Raw genomic sequence first — 23218 nt, 5'->3', positions numbered from 1 at the left:
TAGTTTGTTTTTCTCATGATCAACTTTCACTTAAATGGTTACCACCAAAGTCCTTATTGTTTTCAACAGTGCCCTTAGGATTGGACTTCCTCACACTCCTTTCCAAATAAAGTGAATTCTCATGGAGAAATCTACGAATCTTTCTGTACTCAGGACCCTCCAAGAAAAACCAATAATCTGGAGATAAGGACAATGGCCCACTTTTCTCAGAGTGACACTCTTCCCTTTAGCAGTGGTGTAAAAGGTGAGTGAAGTCACCTCTGGGATTCCAGGTTCTCTCATACAGTAGAACATCCACTCTGTGAATAAGCTAGAACACAGGTGATTGGGGCCCAGTGTCCTCAGCCTGCGTGAATGGAGGAAGAAATAACTAGACATTTCAACTGTTCCTATGTAGAACAGAATTCTAAAACATGGAGCTAGAAGTGGGCAATAAGAAATGTTGATGGTTTGCCCATCTTAAGTACTGTAGTCCTAAAATGAGATCTTGGAGAAGTGGTAGCTCTGTTTCCAGTTACATCTATTGAGAGGAGCTTCTTCCATGAGGTCTAGGGAGGGAGAGAAGGATGGTGTTGTGACCCAAATGCAAAACTCTTAGTAATTTGATTAGGAATTTTCCATTAGTATTTACTACTTATATTTCCTGTATATCCTTAGAACAGTTTCTACAAAGCTCTGAGTTATTGGGGAATTATACATAATCAGTATTGCTATTTTTGTTCTTTCAATGCAGAGAAGGTCCAAAAAGTTTCTCAATTTACCTTTTTGAAAGCAATAATCCCCATCATTTTAATTGAAAGTTTTGGTAATTATTTATGTATATAAATATCTATCATTCAGAATAACACTTTCCTAGGCAATTTTGTAATGAAGAACAATTACCACACAGTAGAGCATGCATATTTGAAGTACTCAGGTCAGTTAATTTTGACATTTGTATTACACCTGTTTAAACATCACACAGAAGAAAATATAAATCATTGTCATCTCCTTGGAAAGTTCTCTCATGCTTCTTTGAGCCAATTCATTGCTCCTCCTATTCAAGGCTCCCTCCAAAACAAAATACTTATATCTATCACCATAGGCTAGTATGGGATGGGTTTCTTCTGCTCAATGCAATATTTTTGAGATTTGTCCAGGTTGTTGCATTTTAATCCTTGACTTTTTGAATTGATTGTGGAGAATATGAATTTCCCGTTGTTACTCAGAAAGCAATAAATCCTTCTTTGGCAAGATCATAAATTATTCTTTTGGAATAAATCAGACACATCTATATTTAACTAACTGGAGACACTCAAAGCACATCAATTGCTTTGGGAAAAACAGCATTGATGCAGGAATAACAGATCAGTTATTGGCAACAACTGTGCTTAATTCATACTGAAGTTTGGAGAGCATACAGACTTTAATAAACCCTTTAATTGCAGGTATGCAGCCAGGCTACCTAGTTTTCTGCTATTTATCATAATAAATCTGTACAACTCAAATACAATAGTGAACATTATCTACCTCTGTCACTAGAAAACATAGTGATCCACAGAAACCTTTTTCCCCAGAAACTTTTTAAGGTATACAAAATTTCATGCATTTCATAAATACAAATTTAGAAACATATTCTTCCCACATTTCTTCCTCCTTCCTCTCCTATTCCTATTCTTATTTTCAACTTTCAATTGATCTATTTTCAATTAACTTTAACTGTACTCATACAGACACAATTTAAGCACTGATTTCTGCAGAAAGACACATTTCTTCTATCACTGACTGTAGTCACTGACAATTCTCACTTGAAGATATATATAAAGTATCAAGAAGTGCAGAAAACTCCATTTCAATTAAGTCAAACAAGGACGCCTTCAGACCTTGACTACCACGGTAGCATTGGCACAAATAGCTGAAAATGCATTGGTGCAATGATGTAAAATATGTCAAGAGTTACAGAGAGGACCATCCCCTTGATATATGTTGTCTTTTAGGTATAAAACTATCAAGAACCAGTTGATATAAAGCCCAGTGGCTACAGGAAAGTATGCACACACTATTTCTCATTTTTTAAAGAAGTAACAAAATATGTTTTAAAACCAGCACAGTACTAAGCTTCCATAGTACAGCTCAGATTTGAATCTCTTATTTACAAAACAGAGTGGTGAAAGTCATAGTAAAATCATATAATGTGTGACTGTGAAGGACCTTAGTATTCTAACCACCTCATCATATTGAAGAATAAAGTAAGTCCCCAAGGTCATGGCTGCTGGTCGATGACAGAGCTGGAACTGCAGTTGAAACCTCTTGATCCTGAGTCCTGAGTTTTTGCCGTGACAATACATGGCCTTCCTTTGGAAATCCTGCAACTCCTATAAAATCGTGGACTCTCCAGATCCTTACTTCCCTTCCTAGCCCATAGCTGTGTTATTTCTGATGAACGTAATTTTAAGATGCAGAGAAGGGGCCGGCTCTGTGGCTCACTTGGTTAACCCTCTGCCTGCGGAGCCGGCATCCCATATGGGTGCCAGGTTCTAGTCACAGTTGCTCCTCTTCCAATCCAGCTCTCTACTGTGGCCCGGGATAGCAGTGGAGGATGGCCCAAGTGCTTGGGCCCCTGCACTCTCATGGGAGACCAGGAGGAAGTACCTGGCTCCTGGCTTTGGATCAGCGCAGCGCCACCTGTAGCAGCCATTTGGGGAGTGAACCAACAGAAGGAAGACCTTTCTCTCTGTCTCTCTCTCTCTGTATATAACTCTACCTGTCAAATAAAACAAAAAAAAAAAAAAGAAAAAAAGAAAAAGATGCAGAGAAAAAAAGAAAAGAGGGGAAGGATGTGGAATGGTGAATCCAAAGAGCCATCACTAAGATAGTAACTATTCAACTGTCTCTGTTATGTCCCTACCCTTTGCCACAAGCGTTTGACCAAATGCATGAATGTCCATACCAGTTCAATAGGTATGCCAACCAAGGTTTAATTATAAGAAAAAATTTCTGTCTTCACTGCAATAGTAAAAGCACAACTCCTTAACTACGTGTTCCAAGACTACATTTCCAGGCAGGCTTCAAGAATACATACAAGGACCTTACCAACAGTATTTTAGTCAGTTCAAATCACTATAAAAAAGATACCACATAGTGGAAGAATTAAACAACCAACATTAATTTCACACAGATCCAGAGATGACAAGTCCAGCATCAAGGAACCAGCAGATCCCATGGCTGGTAAGGGCCCACTCCCTGGTTTGTAGATGGAGGCTTTCTCCTTGTACCCTCACAAGGTAGAGAATAGAGGGACCCCATGCCTTCCCTTTTTAAAAGGACATTAACCCCTTTCCTGAAGGCTCTTTTTTCATGACCCAATTACTTCCCAAAGATCCCACCTTCAAATTTCATTCAATACAGGAGATAAGCTGCAACTCATGAATTTAGGGTAGTCACAGGCAATCAAGACATAGCACCCAGGCTGGGGACTTAGTGTCTTATCAGTTTACTTTTTGCTATCTCTGTAATTAATGACCATATCACAGAGGCCTGTATGAGTATTTAACAGTGTGATTTTCTACCTCAATACATGGTCAACTCCTGAATTAAAAAACAAAATTGAGAGTGAGAAGGGGAGAGAAAGACACACACAGAGAGAGAGAGAGAGAGAAAGAGAAAGCACTCCCATCTGTTGTTTCATATCTCCAGTATCTGCAATGGCCAAGGCTGGGCTGAGGCTGAAAATAGAAACCAGAAATTTAACGCAGGTCAGCAACATAGGTTGCAGGACCCAGATTACATGAGTTATTAGTGCTATCTCTAAGAGTCTGCATTATAAAGAAGTTGGAGTAAGGAGGCAGAGCTGAGAATTGAATCCAGGTACTCCTAGGATGTGGGCATCTTAATTGGCATTTTAACCACTAAGCTAAATTCCTGCCCCAAGTCCTTAAGGTCTTCCTTCCGTTGGCACTCCTCAAATGGCTGCAACAGCCGATGCTACGCCGATCCGAAGCCAGGAGCCAGGAGCTTCTTCCAGGTCTCCCACACAGGTTCAGGGGCCTAAGCACTTGAGCCATCTTCTACTGCTTTCCCAGGCCACAGCAGAGAGCTGGATTGGAAGAAGAGAAGCTAGGACTAGAACTGGTGCCCATATGGGATGCTGGCACCACAGGCAGAGGATTAACCTACTGTGCCACGGCGCCGGCCCCTAGAACACCTAGTTTTTAAGGAACACTGTGGTTACATCATCTGTATACTATATACTTCTCATGATAGTAGTTTGTATTGACTAGAAACTTAGATAACAAGTCTATCATTAGCCTACATTCAAAGAACACAACAAAGCCACATACTTTGCCATTGAGAAAGTCAGTTTTGATATATTATTACTTTCTCATTTGTGAACGGTATGAAACAACCTAACTATGGTTTACATGTCTTATAAAAAAACTTTTTATAATTAGTTTTATAAAATGACTTATAAATAACAAAAGAATCACCCCAAATTAAAGGCTTCAGTTAAAGGGCAAAAGCTTTAAATATTAGATGATAAAAAACAAACAATATTAATAACACATACAAACCAGTATAGAAAACAAATGTCTCTCAAACATTCAATATAATCAAAATAAAATTTTTGTTGATAAGAGATATTAAGCTTTGTAGGATGCTGTTTTTTAGAATAGGTTGAGCAAACCACTGTAAAATTCCATTTTAAGGGAAGAATAGAGGCCAGTTTTTTTAAAAAAGCTTATTTTGTTATATTACAACTTTATTGCTGTGCTGCTCTTTTGCACTCAAATAATTTTCAGTATTTGTCTAAACACAAACATTGCCTTCACATCTGATTTGACAGGATAATCCTTCTCACTATAACAATCAAGCTGCAGCTTGATTTCACCACTTAAGTGAAAATTGGTTTCCTAATGGAAAAGCGCTTCAAGATTGTGTCAATATAATTCCTGTGCAAAATCATTTAGCAATGCAAGACTCAATACCAAGTCTTCATTCTGTAAAATACCTACACAAAGTGTTCCCTGGGCTAACGTTCTTATTTTTTTTTTCTTTTATTTTTTGTTTGGTTGCTTGGCTGATTGTTTTTTATTTCTGCTTTATTTTGTTAGATACTACCTTATTAATACATTTTAGAAACCTAGATTCTATTTTATTAGCAAAAACAGCCCCTTAGTAATGGGAAAAGTGAATGGCACAGTTTATTTTTAATATTTCTTCTTTTAAACTAGCAGCTTATACTGCCAACATAAAAGAATATAGCACCTCTACCAAAGCTGCAATTGGGTAGCCACGTACTAAAATCACTGGCAAATCCAATGAACTCCCACAGGAGATACTTTGGAGTTACGTTCATTTTACATTTTAACACTTTATTTCCACAATTTAGGTACTTTGACAGTTTGCACAGAAAAAAGAAAGCACAAATTTTACAAATTACCTAATTATGAAATAAACATGCATATGATCTCCTACCTAAAATTTAATAAAAACTACTGAACACAAAAGGAATCATTAATCAGCTAAAAGCACAAATATTAATAAACAGTGGTGTCTCAAAAGGAAGTCATTGCATAAACAGCAGTTACTCCAGAGAGTGTATGAGAGAGAAGCCCATGGTGACCTGAGTTTCAGTGTCCCAGAATTGTTTCTTGAAATCCTAATTTCAGTTCACAAATCTCTGTGGATTCCTTGTTAAATTAATGGCAAACAAACCCCCTTTTTCGGTAGTGTTCATTAGGCATAACAGACAGCTAATTCTCATTTTCTAACAAGCTGTTTTACACGTCATATTTAAAACAGAATACCAAAAAAAGTATATGAACAGAACAGACATCTTGTGATTTGATTGCTCTTTTTGTCTTTGTTGATATGCCTATGGAACTATGGTTTTTATACTTTTTATTTGTTTAATATTATGGTTAGTGATGCAATAAGCCTGTGATTATAGAGTATACCAAAAATACGTTTTTGCAAAAATTTTTAAAAGAAAGAAAAGAAATGGGGAGGGGGTTTGGGGGAGGGAAAGAGAGAATGAGGGAAGTGTGGTTAGCTTCTTAGAATTTTACCTATGAAATCTGTTCTGTTCTTTTTTTATTTTTTTTATTTCATAAATGTGAATTTACAAAGTGCAACTTTTGTATTGTTGTGACTCCCCCACCCCCAACCTCCCTCCCTCCCGTGGCCCTCCCCTCTCCCTCTCCCACCCCGCCCTTTATCGAGTTTCATTTTCAATTACCTTCATATACTGAAGATCAACTTAGTATATACTAAGCAAGGATTTCAACAGGCTGCACTCACACAACCGCACAAGGTATAGAGTATTGTTCGACTAGTAGTGTTTTTAAGTTTCATAGTAAAACACATTAAGGACAGAGATCCTACATGGGGAGCATGTACCCAGTGACTCCCGTTGTTGATTTAACAATTGGCACTCTTATTTATGACGTCAGCAATCACCCGAGACTCTTGCTATGAGCTGTCTAGGCTATGGAAGTCCCTTGAGTTCACCGACTCTGAACTTGTTTAGTCAAGGCTGTGTCACAGTGGAGGTTCCTTCCTCCCTTAGGAGAAAGGCGCCTCTCTCCTTGATGGCCTGTTCCTTTTGCTGGGGTCTTGTTCACCAGGGTCTTTCATTTAGATTGTTTTTTGCCATCGTGTCATGGCTTTCCATGCCTGTGAGACTCTCATGGACCTTTTAGCCAGATCCGAATGTCCCAAGGGTTGATTCTGAGGCAGGAGTGCTGTTTTGGGCATTTGCCATTCTATGAGTCTGCTGTGTGTCCTGCTTCCCCCGCAGGATCATTCTCTCCCTATTAGCAAAATTTTTTTAAAAAGAAAAGATTCATACTATGTGTTCTTATCCCATTTTTTAAAAATCTGAATAAAAGTGTTCATGACAAAAAATAGTCTGCTCTATTACTTGAAATGGTTTCCTATCTTAAGGAGAGATGGATTTCTGTAAAATTACATGCAGTCATGTGCTGGCAGTTGTTTACCAACCATCCATTCCAGGGGAAAGATTTTATTTTTAGAATTTGTCAGTTTCCATGGAATGAACATTCTCACTAAGGCCAATTTTAAGTTACTAACATGATTTTCCTGAATGAGAAGGCAAGAAAAGATGAGCAGTAACATGCTACTACTTGGCAAATCCACCACAAAAATTCAATTAAAATAGCTGGGGTGGGAATTGGGCATAGGAATTAAGACACCAGGTGGGATACCTGCATTCCATATTGGAGTACCTCTAATCCAGTCCTTTCAGAGGCAGTGAAGACTCAAGGAGCACTCTCTTTAGCTTGCTCTCTCTCTCTCTCTTTCTCCTCAAGGAGCACTCTTTTCTGCTCTTTCTCAAACTCTCTCTTTATCCTGCTCCTCTGCTTTCCAAATAAATAAATAAAATGTTCAAAAATACCTTAAGTGCAGATAATAATAAAATGTAATGATTAAGAAGTGTTGGTTTCAGTATATATTAATTTAGTTTTTTAAGTTATATTTAAGTTATATACAGTCATTTTTTAAAGATTTATTTTATTTATTTGAAGGACAGAGTTTATTTATTTTAGTTGAAAGACAGAGTTAGAGTGAGGTAGAGACAGAGAGAAAGGTCTTCCATCTGCTGGTTCACTCCCCAGATGGCCACAACGGCTGGAGCTGCACCGATCTGAAGCCAGGAGCCAGGAGCTTCTTCCAGGACTTCCACACGGGTGTAGGGGCCCAAGGACTTGGGCCATCTTCCACTGCCTTCCCAGGCCATAGCAGAGAGCTGAATTGGAACAGGAGCAACTGGGACTAGAACCGGTGCTCCTTGGGACTGGCATTGTGGTGTAGTGGATAAAGCCACCACCTGAGACACCAGCATCACATATGGGCACGAATTGAAGTCTTGGCTGCTCCACTTCCAATCCAGGTCCCTGCTAATGGTCTGGTAAAAGCAGTGGAAACGGCCCAAGTGCTTGGGTCCTGCATACATGTGAGTGACCTGGATGAAGCTCCTGGCTCCTGGTTTTGGCCAGGCTCTTCCCTGACCTCCACAACCATTTGAGGGGCAAACCAGCTAATGGAAGATTGATTCATATCTCTCTCTCTGTTTCTCTCTCTCTCTCTCTGTCTCTCTCTCTCTCTCTCCCTCTCCCTCTCCAGCTATCTTCCTCTCTCTGTAACTCTGACTTTCAAATAAATAAATAAATCTTTCAAAATAAATAAAAGATAAATACATTTCCTCTGCATCGATAAGTGTGGTTTGAAGAGAGGCAGAGACAGAGAAACGTGTTGTAAGGCACGTTGCATAATGAATTAGAGATCTGGTTTGCCTACCCATGCAGCTTGTCTACTTCTGCTTGTGTTCAGTACCAAATATACTAATTATGTTTTGTAAAAAATTTCTGAGTCAATGAGACAATATGAGAAACTTTAGTTCATGTTAGACCATGGAGTTCAGTTCAGTGTTTGTTCAATTGACACCTGAGTTCATAGTAAACACATTATCTGTGATTCTAAATTAGCCTAAGGTCCAGGTACCCATTTTCTCAGTAAGATGATGTTCCAAATACACTCTCTACCTACATAAACATTGCCTGGGAAGCTGGAAAAGCAAAATTCTATAAAACTTAAAACTTCAGAATTAGAAGCCATAGAGGACAAGAAATGCACCCCATAATCTTAATTGCGTAGCAGCAGACTACAATCATGAGTAGAGCCAGGAGTCAGATTAAACAGACATTTAAAAAAGGAAATATATTGGTTTACTCACTGGGAGCTTCCAATGGATGTCCTGACCTCATAAATGGCAGGTCCCAAGCATTCAAACAATGTGATTAGGAATCAGTTTCTCCCTCTGTCTGTCAGATCTGTTTCCCTCCAAGTTTGCTTCATCTTTAGGTGTCGTCTTCCCTTTAAGTGACGAAGATAGATACAGCCAGATGACTTCACATTGCACTGTTACTCAAAATTAGTTTCGTCAAAATTTCCAAAAAATTACTCATTCCTCTTACTTGAAGGAACTCATGCCTAAACCAGACATTGTGGATAAAGAATGTGAACTCTTTTATTGGCAGACTTTAATTAAAAGGCAAGCTCTGTAGCAAGACAGGGTAAATGTTGAAGATGTGTCAGCAGTACCAAAGATGGAGAAAAAGGGAATTATTGAAAATTGAAGTTCTATTATTCATTGGTATGAAGGAAAAACATGATAAGCAAATAAAAATGCTATAGCAAAAATGATTATATGTAAGATGATAGATAGATAAATAGATAGCTAATAAATAGATGACAGGTAGATAGATAGATAGATAGATAGATAGATAGATAGACAGATAGATAGAGACATATTTGAAAATACATGCCTCACTGCTTCTGCTGGGTTGAATCATTTCTTTTACCCTCATGCTCACATTCTTAAGCTCTGCTAAATGACTTCAGGGTCACAGAATTACTCCCACCTTCTCCTAAGTCTCTAACATTTCATTTTGATGCAAGAAGATACCTGACACCAAACTAAATTTTCATGTAAGATTGAGATTACTGATAATTTTTTCTTCACCAGATAAATTGTAGTTTGACTTCATCTACTTTACTCTTTTTCATTCCTTTTTTGCCTTCTGTGCAAGTTTTCTGTAGCTCATGCAGAAATAAACTTATAAGGATTATTGAATGTAATTGGAGCCCTTGTGTGAGTCATTTGATTGAAAATTTGCTTTCTCTATTATTTTCTGAGAATTTTCTAATACAGAAATGAGACTGTCATAAACTAGATCTATGACATGCAAGAAAATTAGAAAAGCATCATTGGATCAATTTAAATAGATTCTATTCAATACATAATAGTGAATATTTTATTTTTAACAATCTATTTTAATTTTGAGCAATTTTAAATTTTGAAAACAGTTAAAGAACAGCGAGAGTTCAGAGATGCCAGTCATGCAGTTTCATGGCGTTCTCCTCTAGGCTAAGGCTCAGGGGCAGAGGGTTTGATATAGACCTACACATGTAGAGATGTAGGCTCCTAAAGCATCAGGGACTGGATTGCCACATAGTTCTTGGAAAGCAATGAACAGCATGTTTGGAAGGAGTGGGCAATGATGAGAAGGGACTAATCTGGAGATAATTAATGGAATCTGCTATCTGTAATTACTCATAAGCAAGAAGTCAACAAGGATCCAAATGTATTTCGAAAAGAAGCAAAAATGAATGATCAGAAGAAGGTTGAAAGCAGTTCACCAAATAAGATTTTTTTTCCAGTTTCCAGACCAGATTTAGGTTTCAGATTTAGACCCAATGACTGAATAAAAGACTAATCCCTCAGAGGCAAAATCAGTATTAAATGTGTAGGGTACTTTCCCCAGCCTTTCTCTCCAAAGAGTCCTACAAACATTTTTTACTCAATGAACTGTGCACTTATAGATTATAAATATTCAAACATTTTGAGGATTTCTGGGTACAGGATTCTAACAGGTATTTCTGGACAGATGCACACAGTGCTCAGAGATCTTGCTCCAGGAAGTCTCTGCTCTTAATCTACTCCCTATGGTCCCTTGCCAAGTGGAGAGAACAATGACTTTTTTTATTCTCCCTATTTTCCCTCTTTTGTTTACTCTCTGCCCCTTTGGCATAGTGTTGTTAATTTATTTTACCTTGAATTATAAGGAGAGATGCAGAAATATGCTCTGTTGAGTAATAAGTTTGGATCAAGTACTATTTGGGGTCTTTTATATACAATTCATTATTTAAGCCACATATTATTCATTCAGGTAAGATTCTTTCCTCCATTGTATTATAGGACTTTATGCAACATTGGTTAATTGTTGAGAGCCTCTACAGACAGCCTCCCTGGGCCCAAATTCTAGTAAAATACCTTTTTGTCCTAGTGAAAATAATGGCACCATAAGTTAAACACTTTTGCGCTCACTTCTATTTTCTCAATTTTGTCTTGTTAAGATGCAAATCATTCTAAGTGGATCATTATTGAAAATACAAGCTAAAAGTTGTGCTTCCACAGCTTTTCTCAGACCCGTGGCAACCAATGTAAATTAGAAGCACTCTAAATAGAATTTCCTTTTGCTTTTCTTTGTTCGAAGTGGATGGATGATGGAAAATGGCCCCCAAAGTCCATGTCCTAATCTCCGGAAACTGTGGATATCTAACTTCACATATCCACATTTGCCAAAGTGATTAAGGGTACAGACTTTGAAAGATTATCCTGCAATACTCCATGCAGGCTGAATCTAATTTCAGATGTCCTTAAAAGCAGAGAACATGTCCTACCTGAGTCAGAGAGCTGAGACACTGGTGGCTTTGAAAACGGAGGAAGAAAGCGCAGGCCAAAGAAGGAACGCAGACAATCTCTAGCAGGTGGAAAAGGCAAGAAAATAAATTTTCTCCTCAAGCCTTCAGAAGGAAAGCAGCCCTGTTCACATCTTAACTTTAGCTCAGTGAGTCCCAGGTTGGATTTCTAACTTACAGAGCCATAAGAAAGTAAATGAGTAGTTTTTTGAGTAATTAAGCATGTGCTAATTTATTATGGCAGCCATAAATAAACAATACAAAGTGTTAAAATAAAAAGATACAACTTCTGAGGTCAGATATTGCTCATAATAATCTTAGGGAGAAAATATTCATATTTGTTATTACTTTCACAATAGATCAAAGTCAAAGAAGATAAAATGCTTTTGAGAATGGGGGTTATACACATCCACTTATATCTGTGCATATGTTACCTTTGATTCTGTTATGGAGAAAAATCTAGTTTTGTATTATATATTTTAATCCAACCTCCTTGAAAGATGTTTATCTGGTATTGTCCTTCACATTTCCAGTGTTTGCAGTGGGCATTTCATCTAGTGCTTAACACACTTATTAGGACACATGCTTGTCACTGCCTGTGTTTGATTTTCAGCTCCAGCTCCTGACTCCAGCTTCCTGCTAATGCAACCCTTGTAGTCAGCTGTGATGGCTCAAGTAGTTGGGTGTATACCATCCACAAAGTAGGCTGAACAGCTGGTCTATTGCTGGCATTTGGAGAGTGAACCAATGGATAGGATCACTCACTGACTCTCAAAAAAATAATTTCAAATAAATAAATACATAAAATCTTTAAAATATTTGATTGATTTAAAAATGGAACATTTCTTCTTAAAAAGTAAAAACAATAAATATCCAGCTTCATTTTTAAACTAGGCTCAACAGTTGCTCACTAACAACATAAACTCATTTGAAGTACACTAATGATACCAGGAAGAATTGTGATATGCATAAAGGTTGTGCTATACTCTGATCTCTTCAGATTTAATAGCCTTCTGCTGTCTTGATAGGCACATATCAACAGTACAGAAACAGAATATGCTTTACGTCATTTATAGTAGAAGCACTTAGTCTGCAAGTTTTAGTGTGTGTGGCACTGTGTTTCAAGTCAAGCTAAAGAATAAGCATAAACACAATCTTGTTCTTTAGGTAAGTTTTTATTATTGGTATTAAGGTCTCTTTAGGTTCAGCAGTCTGTTATTTTAAAAAGTTGTCTTCTGAAATTTGTGTGTATGTGTGTGTATATTGTTACAACCTGAAAACAAGTCATGACACTTAATGTAAAATTCCTCTTAAGTTAATTTAAAAAGAAACCAGTGTCTTGAAAACAGCTCTTCTTTGGGAAAAAAAAAAACTCACCAAATATTTGTATTAATCATCCTTTGCTTCTTTTTAAAATTAGAGTAATTCACATGCAATAAAAGATTTAAAAAAGCTTACATTTTCAAGTTTTTCCTTTTTGTGTTTCTGTTTTCAAATTAGTTCACAATGCTGCAATAAATTTTGTTTATAGGAGGAAAAATAAGAGAAATTCTGGAAGAAGAATAAATTTCTAAATTTAAATCTTCAAGTTTGAGTAAGATTTTAGCAGGTGGAAATGAGGAGAAAATTTCAAAAACAGCTTCAAAATACATGATTATGGTTAAGAGCTGCTATTTACTGATTATCTACTTTGTCTCAGTATTGCTATGTGGTTTTTCTCATAGCATTTGATTGTACATATTTTTTAGAAGTACACTAAAATTTAGATGAAATTACCTCCATTTTACAAATGAAACAACTATGTCTATGATATGATTCTAAAAAGCTATCCAATGTCACAAATCAAATATTTGAATTGTACATGTAAGTCTTGCGTGTTTAGCCCAGATCTACTTCACAGCAAAGGCAAAGTAGTTCCTTCCACTGTGGAACTGCTACCAGTGTATGTTTTGGTTATTTTCTATTTGGGGGTAAGAAATGTGATATTGTACACTAGTGATATAAAGTCTCCCCTTCATAGAAATATGTGTCTATGTTCTAAAAATTTATAAAATGAAAAGTATAGGCGATATGCAAATATGACTCAAAGTGAGATGATATCCTCAACTCAAGAAATTTGGCTTACACTTCTAGACATTACACAATTCTGGGAATCCCAGACCCTTTCATATGTGGCCTTCTACATGAAGTGTAGCTGTCATAAAGTCCAGGGAAAATCTGACCTCAGGGTCTTGAGAATGAGACCCTCCAATACCATTGTCAGCTTCACTTTAACTGCCTTTGACAGCAAAGTCTGAAAAACTGTCCAAAACATCTAAGAACCAATTGTGTTGCTGCTGTAGATCCCAAATATATCAAATTCCATCTTACCATTTGGCATATCTGTGCACTCTGATATTTGTGCACTTTGTGGAATCCAGACATTGGGAAAGAGAATTGTATTATTTTGTGTTTCAACAGTGAATCAAGGGGTCAACAGAGATTAAGGGATTTCATCACTGGACTTCTTCAAAAGAATCCTAAGAAAAATAGATTATTTTGTCCTCCATGAGAAGAACACTGTGAACTGTTTTGATGAGTATGACGCTGCATTAACAACTGACCGCCACACACCACTTAGGATAAAGTGTCAGGAAGCACAGCAGGTCTACTAAAAAATAAAAATAAAACCAACAAGGTGTCTGTGGACTACTCAATTTCTCTTTTTTCCTGTTATTGAAGTCATTATTCAAACTGAACCCATCTTGGATTGCAAGATGGCTGAATGGGGAAAAAATGTATTGTTCTGTATGAGGGAAACGTAGCAGAAGAAAAGTAGAAAGCACATTCCCAGGGGAAAGTTGGAGCGTGGTTTGCAATGGAAATTCCACAGAAGGAAGAAGAAGGACACCGTGGAGCAGCGTGGAAGGCACAGTTGTGAAGCAGCAAGTGGAGAAATCACACAGGATCCCCACAGCCAGAAACTGGAGGAGATGCCAGCTTTGGAGAGCGAAGTGAGAGAAGACTGCCACAGCTCATGCCACTGGTGATATTACCTGAGGGAGAGCCATGTGGACCACACTGCCTTTGAGTCTGGCCTGGAGCCCTTATGGAGGGCAGGGTATCCACCTAATACAACGAAAGAAAAGCACATTTCTTTCTCCCCATTCACACACAAGGACGCCTGGCAACTGGCAGGGATAAGATAGCATTTTGGGCCAGCGCTGCGGCTCAATAGGCTAAAATGCTAATCCTCTGCCTGCGGCGCAGGCACACCCGGTTCTAGTCCAGGTCGGGGCGCCAGATTCTGTCCCGGTTGCCCCTCTTCCAGGCCAACTCTCTGCTGTGGCCAGGGAGTGCAGTGGAGAATGGCCCAAGTGCTTGGGCCCTGCACCCCATGGGAGACCAAGAGAAGCACCTGGCTCCTGCCATTGGATCAGCGTAGTGCACCGGCCGCAGCACGCCGGCCGCGGCGGCCATTGGAGGGTGAACCAACGGCAAAAGGAAGACCTTTCTCTCTCTCTCTCTCTCTCTCTCTCTCTCTCACACACACACACACACAAACACTGTCCACTCTGCCTGTCAAAAAAAAAAAAAGATAGCATTTTGACACAAATAGAGGCCGAGGTGGTACTGTGCATGCATGTGATTTGGGAATTTTACCAGAGGGAAAATTCCACTTTCCCCACTGACTTTGAGTCTGGCTGGGAGGTTTGACAGGAGGTTGGGGCATCCACATAGGACTGTGAGGTGCCCACATCCTCAACATATCACAGGCTCCAGCAGCTGGCTCTGAGAAAGTCTCTGCTCCCTCTGTGGATGGGACAGGCTAGTGGGAAGGAGCAGATACTCTGCACCCCATGGCTGTGGGAGATTTGTATGCTGTCACTGTGGAAACTGTATGACTGCATGACAGGGCATGAGATGTAACTGGGTCTCTGGGCAATCACTGTGTCTGGTGCCAGGGCTCAGAGCTCCCTGACGGCCTGAGATAGGCCATTGCAGAGGGATCCATGCTCACACTGAGGACTGAACAGATTTTTTTCTGTGGTTCAGGTGGCAGTGTGGGTGAGTACTGCACCCACTGTGGGCTAACCCTGGGCATCGATCAATTTTGAAGAGACCCTCCCACCCCCAAATAGCTAAAGCAATCTTAAACAACAAAACAATGCTGGAAAATCAATCCTTGAAGAAAGGACAGTCTCTTCAACAAATAGTGCTGGGAAAATTAGACCTCCGTATGCAGAAGTATGAAACAAGACCTTACACCTTACACAAAAATCAACTCAACAATGGATCAAGGATCTAAATCTACAATCTGATACCATCAAATTGCTATAGGAGAACATTGGGAAAGCTCTGCAAGACATTGGCATAGGCAAAGACTTCTTGGAAAAGATCCCAGAAGCCAGGTTATCAAAGCCAAAATTGACAAATGGGATTACATCAACCTGAGAAGTTTCTGTGATGCAAAGGAAACACTCAGCAAAGTGAAGAGGCAACCCACAGAATGGGAGAAAATATTTGCAAACTAGGCAACTGATAAAGGATTAAAACACACAATCTATAAAGAGTTCAAGAAACTCAACAACAACAAAACAAACAATTCAGCTAAGAAATAGGAAAAGGACTTCAGGAGGCATTTTCAAGAGAGGAAATTCAAATGACCAACAGACATGAAAAAATACCCAGGATCATTAACCATCAGGCAAATGCAAATCAAAACCACAATGAGGTTTCACCTCACCCTACCCCCCACTCTCCACCCCCGTTTAGAATGGCTCTCACATAGAAATCAACAAACAATAAATGCTGAAGAGGATGTGGGGGGAAAATGTACCCTAATCCACCCTTGATGGGAATGTAAACTAGTATAAGCATTGTGGAAGACAGTATGGAAATATCTCAGAAAGCTGAAAATAAGTATACCGTATGACTCAGCAATCCTACTACTGGGAATTTACCAAAAAGAAGTGAAATCCATATGTGAAAGAGTTATCTGGGGGCTGGCATTGTGGCATAGCAGGTAAAGCCACCGCCTGCAGTGCCCACATCCCATAGGAGTGCTGGTTCAAGTCCCAGCTGCTCCACTTACAATACAGCTCTCTGCTATGGCCTGGGAAAGCAGTAGAAAACAGATCTAGTTCTTGGGCCCTAGACCCACATGTGAGACCCGGAAGAAGCTCCTGGTTCCTGGCTTTGGATTGGCCTTGCTCTGGTTGTTGAAGCCATTTGGGGAGTGAATCAGCAGATGAAAGACCTCTGTGTCTCATTCTCTGCCTGTGACTCTGCCTTTCAAATAAAATAAATAAATCTTTAAAAAAAGAGTAATCTGTACTCTCATGTTTATTGCAGCTCAGTTCACAATAGCTAAGATATGGAACCAACCTAGATGTCCATCAGCTGATGACTCTAAAAAGAAATTGCAGTATATATACAGAGTGTGGAATACTACTCAGCTATAAAAAAGAATGAAATCCTGTCTTTTGCAACAATATGCATACAACTGGAAATCATTAAACTCAGTGAAATAAGCCAGTCCTAAAAAGACAATTCCCATATATTTTCCCTGATCTGTGGTAACTAATAGAGTACAAAAATGTGACATATAGAAGTGAAATTGTCATTTTGAGATTTGATGATTGTTTACAGTTCTTATCTCTACTATGAAGAACAGTGGTTTTTTTTTTCATCTTACTATTTGTTGAACTCTTTACTTAGTGTAGAGTCAATCTAATGAATGTATATATGCATGAAATTCATAAAATTATGGAATATCTTTTTCTATCCTTTCACTTTCAACCAACCTGTGTCCTGAAAGCTTAACTGTATCTCCCATAGGAAACATATAGTTGGATATTTTTAAAAGATTTATTTATTTAAAAGGCAAAGAGAAGGAGGAGAGAGAGACAGAGACAGAGAGAGAGAGGTGAGAGAGAAAGAGAGAAGTGGATCTCTGGAGGTGATTCAGTGAATCAGTTGTGACAGGTAAGTGTGACTCTTCTGGTATAAAAGAGGCCTGAAGTCCCTGGAATCAAGATGCTGCCGGGACCATGGCTCTCAAGTATGACAACCTCAGTGGTTCAATGTTTCAGGTTCCTGATGGATAATAAACCACTTCAGCTTAGCCCTGATGAGAGGGTGCCCCAGTGACTGGAACAGAAGGGTGATGCAACTCTATGATTGCTTGGGCTCTAGGAAGCAAGGCGTAGCAACAATTCCGACTAGGGGTGGCTCACTACAAGTTGCCGTGGTATGGTGGCAAGTGAGCTAGAGTAATGGAGGGGTGCAATGACTAACATACCCCAGAGTAAAAGCTTCAGTTATAAGATAATACACAGCATCATGAACCACAGTGGGTGGGTACAGCATTGACTCCTCCTGTAGGAGTAGCTCAACTCTCTTAGTTGGATTCAGATTTTGTGGGATCTTAGAGGGTCTCCATTGGTGGACACACAAGTGTCTGTAGATGAAGGGGCTGCTAGGATCCTCTTGCTTACTACTTCCCCAAAGGAAGATGTCTCCCGTGGCTCTTAGCTGATCCTGACTAGTGGAGAGATGACAGGACAAAGTTCTTCCTTTCCTAGCCTTCTTTATGTGGATATCTTGAGTTTCTGTGCTGTACAGGATTTGTGTTGCTTTGCTGTTCTTTGGTGCTCTCCTCTAGCTATTTAGAAAGAAATGTAATTTTTATTCATGAATTTATTTTTAACGTGGGAGGAAAGAAATAATAAAAATGTGAAAAGTAAACAAAGTTGAAACCAAAAAAGAGACAAAACATCAATGAAATGAAGTGCTAATTTTTTTTAAAAAAGCAAAATTAATACACAATTGTCCCAACTAATCAAAAGAGAAAAAGAGACCCAAACTAATAAAATCAGAGCTGAAATGAGATGTCATGAAGGACTCCACAGAAATAAAAAGCATCAACAGGAATCACTACACACAGATATATGCCATAAAATGGAAAACCTAGAAGAAATGGATAGATTTCTGGACATATACGATCTACCAAAACTGAGTCATGAGGATTTAGAAAATCTAAAAAGATCAATAACCAAGATGGATACTGAATCAGTAATAAAGACCCTCCCAAGAATCAAAAGCCCAGAACCAAATGACATTACTGCTGAATTCTACCAAACTGTTCAGGAAGAACCAATTCCAATTATTCTCAAACTATTCAAAAAGTCTATGAGAGCAGCATCACCTTAATTCCAAAACCAGAAAAAGATATAATAAAGAAAGAACTATAGATAAATGTCCCTGATGAACATAGTTGGTAAAAATCCTCAATAAATTGACAGCTAATTGAATCCAACACGTCATCAAAAAGATCACTCACCTCAACCAACTGGGATTTATCCCTGGTATGCAGGAATGGTTCAATATATGCAAATCAATAAATGTGACACATCACAATAACAGAATGAAGAATAAAAACCATATGACCATTTAAATAGATGCAGAGAGAGCATTTTATAAAATACAACATCCTTTCATAATAAAAACATTAAGCAAATTTTGTATAGAAGGAACATAGCTCCTCAACAATCAAGTCAATATATGACAAACTCAAAGCCAGCATCATAATGAATGGGGAAAAGCTGAAAGCATTTCCACCAAGTTCCAGAATCAGACAAAGATGCCCACTCTCACCATTACTATTAAATGTAATTCTGGAAGTTTTAACCAAAGCCATTAGGAAAGAAAAAGAAATCAAAGGTATACAAATGGAACAGGAGAAAATGTAACTCTCCCTGTTTGCAGATGATATGATCCTATACATAAAAGAACCAAAAGACTTTACTAATAGATTATTGGAACACAGCATTTGCAAAAATACAGGTTGTAAAATCGACACAAAATAGTCAATAGCCTTTGTATACACAGACAATGCCATGGCTGATAAAGAACTTTAAGATCAGTCTCATAATTGCCACAAAAATTAAATATCTTGATATAAATTTAACCAAGGACACGAAAAATTTCTACAATGAAAAAAACAAAACATTGAGGACAGAAATAGAAGAATACACAAAAAAATGGAAAAAATCTTTCATGTTCATGGCTTGGAAGCCATGGCTCACTTGGATAATCCTCCGCCTGCGGCACCGGCATCCCATATGGGTGCCAGATTCTAGTCTAGGTTGCTCCTCTTCCAATCCAAGTCTCTGTGGTGTGGGAGGGCGGTGGAGGATGGCCCGGGTGCTTGGGCCCCTGCACCCACATGGGAGGCCAGGAAGAGGCACCTGGCTCCTGGCTTCAGATCGGCGTAGCGCTGGCCGCAGTGGCCATTTGGGGAGCGAACCAACAGAGGGAAGACCTTTCTCTCTCTCTCTCTCTCTCTCTCACTGACTATAACTCTACTTGTCAAAAAAAAAAAGTCCATTATGACCCAAAACAATTTACAGATTGAATGTGATCCCAAATCAAAATATCAAAGATGTTCTCAGATCTGGAGAAAACAAACCTAAATTCATATGGAATCAAAAGAGACTGCAAATAGCTAAAGCAATCTTAAATAATAAAAATAAAGCTGGAGGAAGATTTCAAGATATATTACAGGGCAGTTATGATCAAAATATTCTGATACTAGCACAAGAATAGACATGTTGACTAATGGAACAGATTTGAGACCCCAGAAATTAATCCATGCATCAACAATCAACTAATATTGGACAAATGAGCTAAAACCCCACTCCTTGGAGAAAGGATAGTCTCTTCAACAAATGCTATTGGGAAAATTGGATCTCTGCATATATAAATATGAAGCAAGACCTCTCCCTTAAAATATTCAACAAAGTGGAGCCAGTGTTGTGGCACAGTGGGTTAAAATCCCTGCCTTCCGTGCCAGCATCCTATATGGGCACCGGTTGGAGTCCTAGCCGCTCCACTTCCAATCCAACTCCCTGCTAATGTGCCTTGGAGAGCAGCAGAGGATAGCCCAAACTCTTGGGCCACTGTACCCACATGGGAGACCCAGAAGAGGCTGCTGGCTCTTGTATTGGCTCAGTTCCAGCAATTATAGCCACTTGGGGAATGAACCAGAGGATGGAAGACCTCTTGCTCTCTGTCTCTATCTCTCTCTGTAACTGAGTCTTTCAGATAAATAAAATTAGTCTTCAAAAAAGGTTCAACAAAATAAAGAAGATTCTGAAAGAATGGGAGAAAAGATTTGCAGATTATATATCTGATAAAAGATTAATATCTAGGCTATATAAGGAGCTCAAGAAGCTCAACGATAACAAAATAAGCTACCTAGTTAAGAAATGAATTAAGGACATAAACAGATACTTTTTTAAGGATGAAATATAAATGGCCAACAGACACATGAAAATTCTCAGGATCACTAGCCATCAGGAAAATGTAAATAAAACTACAATGAGATTTCACTTAACCCCAGCTATCTTCTAAAAATTAAAAAATCACAAATGCTGGTAAGGATATTAGGGGAAAGTTATCCTAATACTCTGTGGAAATGTAAACCAGTACAACCATTGTGGAAGACAATATGGAGATTCCTCAGAGACCCGAAAATAGATCTATCATGTGACCCAACCATCCCATTCCTGGGAATTTTCCCAAAGGAAATGAAACCAACATGTGAAAGAATTATCTGTACCCCATGTTTATAGCACATCAACTCAAAATAGCTAAGGTACGGAATCAACCCAGATCTTCATCAGCTGATACCTGAATAAAGAAATTGTGGTACACATGCATGATGGAATCCTACAATAAAAGGATGGAATCCTGTCTTTCACAACAAAATGGAGGCAACTGAAGGACAATATGCTTAGTGAAATAAGCCAATCCCAAAAAGACAAATACCATATGTTATCCCTGATCTGTGGTAACTAGTAGAGTACCAAAAATATAATGTGAGCAAAATTGACATTTGAGATTTGATTATTGTTTAAATCCCTTATCTATACTCTTGAAAAGCAATGGTTTTGCTGCTTACTACTTGTTGAAATCCTTATTTAGTCGAGGGTTAAGCTTGTGGTTATAAAGAAAATTGGAAGTATGTCATTGACAAAATTAAAAGAAAAATAAGAAAACAGAAAGCAGAGATGTTGGGAGCAAGGGAGGGGGAGGGGGATAGTAAGGTGGGAAGTATCATTATGCTTTCAAAAACTGCATATTTGGGGACCAGCACCATGGTGCAGTGTGTTAATCAGCCACCTGTGATGCTGGTTTCCTATATGGGTGCCAGTTCTAGTCCTGGCTTCATACTAGCACAGCTCTGGCCATTGCAGCCATTTGGGGAGTGAACCAACGGAAGGAATACCTTTCTTTCTGTCTCTCCCTCTCATTGTCTCTAACTCTTCCTTTCAAATAAATAAAAAGTATCTTTAAAAAACCTATATATATGAAATACAACTAAAAGTTTTTGCAAAAATTAAAGGAAAAAAAGAAAGAGGGAGGATGTTTTGAGGGATTGAGGAAAGGAGAAAAGTATGGTTATCTTAGAATTGTATCCATGAAACCTGTTTATATTGCTAAAAATGTTTAGAAAGAAAAGTTTAAGGATCATTAAAAAACAAAAAAAAATTTACTTTCATATTTAACTTCAGTTTCATCCTCTCATCTGTACCACTCTGTGGGTATATACAACAGCTTGTTTATTCATTCACCTGTCGAAAAACATCTGCTGCTTCAGTGTGGGGCAATTATGAATAAAACGGCTATAAATATTTATGTGCCTGTTTTGTATAAATATGTTTTCAACTTACTTGGATAAATACCAAAGAGTGTGATTATATCATGATATGTTAAATTTACCTATTTTAAATTTTGAAGAATATAATCTTTAAAACAGTTTTAGGTTCATCACAAAGCTTAGAGAAGGTAAGATGCTGATTTCCAATATACTGCCTACATAGCTTCCCCATTATCAACACCCCCCACCAGAGCAATACATACGTTACCATTGATGAACCTCTACTGATAAATCATTAGCACCGAAATACCATAGTTTACATTAGGGCTCACTCTTGGTGTTGTACATTATATGGAGTTAGACAAATATATAACATTTATCTACTCTTATGGAATCACATGGATCATTTTCACTACCCCAAAAATTCTCTGTGCTCTACCAATTAACACTTCTCTCCCATCTAAACCACTGGCAATCACTGAAATGCTCATGGTCTCTATAGTTTTACCTATTTCAGAATTTAATATAGTTGAATTATACAGTATGGGGTCAGACTGACGTCTTTCACAGTAATGTACATTTAAGACACTTCCATGTGTTCACAACATGATAGCTCTGTGTTTTTTAATGATAAATAGCATATCATTTCCAGATATACTAGTTTCTTTCACAAGTCATCTACTGAAGCACATCTTTTTTTTCTTCCAAGTTTCTGTAATTATAAGTAGAATTGCCATAAACAACCATGTGCTGGTTTCTTCGTGAGCATGAATTTTTAACTCATATGAGTAAATAGCACCAATCGCTTAATTGTGTGGGAAGAGTTTGTTTGGCTTTGTACAAAACTGGCAAACTATCCTTTTTTAAAAAGATTTCTTATTTATTTGAAAGGTAGAGGTACAGAGAGACAGAGAAGAAATATTCCAGGGGTCGGCGCCATGGCTCACTATCCACCTGTGGTGCCGGCATCCCATATGGGCGCCAGGTTCTAGTCCCAGTTGCTCCTCTTCAAGTCCAGCTCTCTGCTGTGGCCCAAGATAGCAGTGGAGGATGGCCCGGGTGCTTAGGCACCTGGCTCCTGGCTTTGGATCGGCACAGCACCAACAGTAGTGGCCATTTGGGGAGTGAACCAACGGAAGGAAGACCTTTCTCTCTGTCTCTCTCACACTGTCTGTAACTCTACCGGTCCAAAAATAATAATAATAATAATAATAAATAAATAAATAAATTGTCCATGCACTGGTTCACTCCCCCAAATGGCTGCAAAGACTGGAGCTGGGACCATCTGAAGCCAGGAGACTGGAGCTCCAT

Source organism: Lepus europaeus, chromosome 15 (assembly GCF_033115175.1).
Source record: "Lepus europaeus isolate LE1 chromosome 15, mLepTim1.pri, whole genome shotgun sequence".
In the NCBI taxonomy this organism is placed as follows: Eukaryota; Metazoa; Chordata; class Mammalia; order Lagomorpha; family Leporidae; genus Lepus; species Lepus europaeus.
This window is presented reverse-complemented; position numbering follows the sequence as displayed.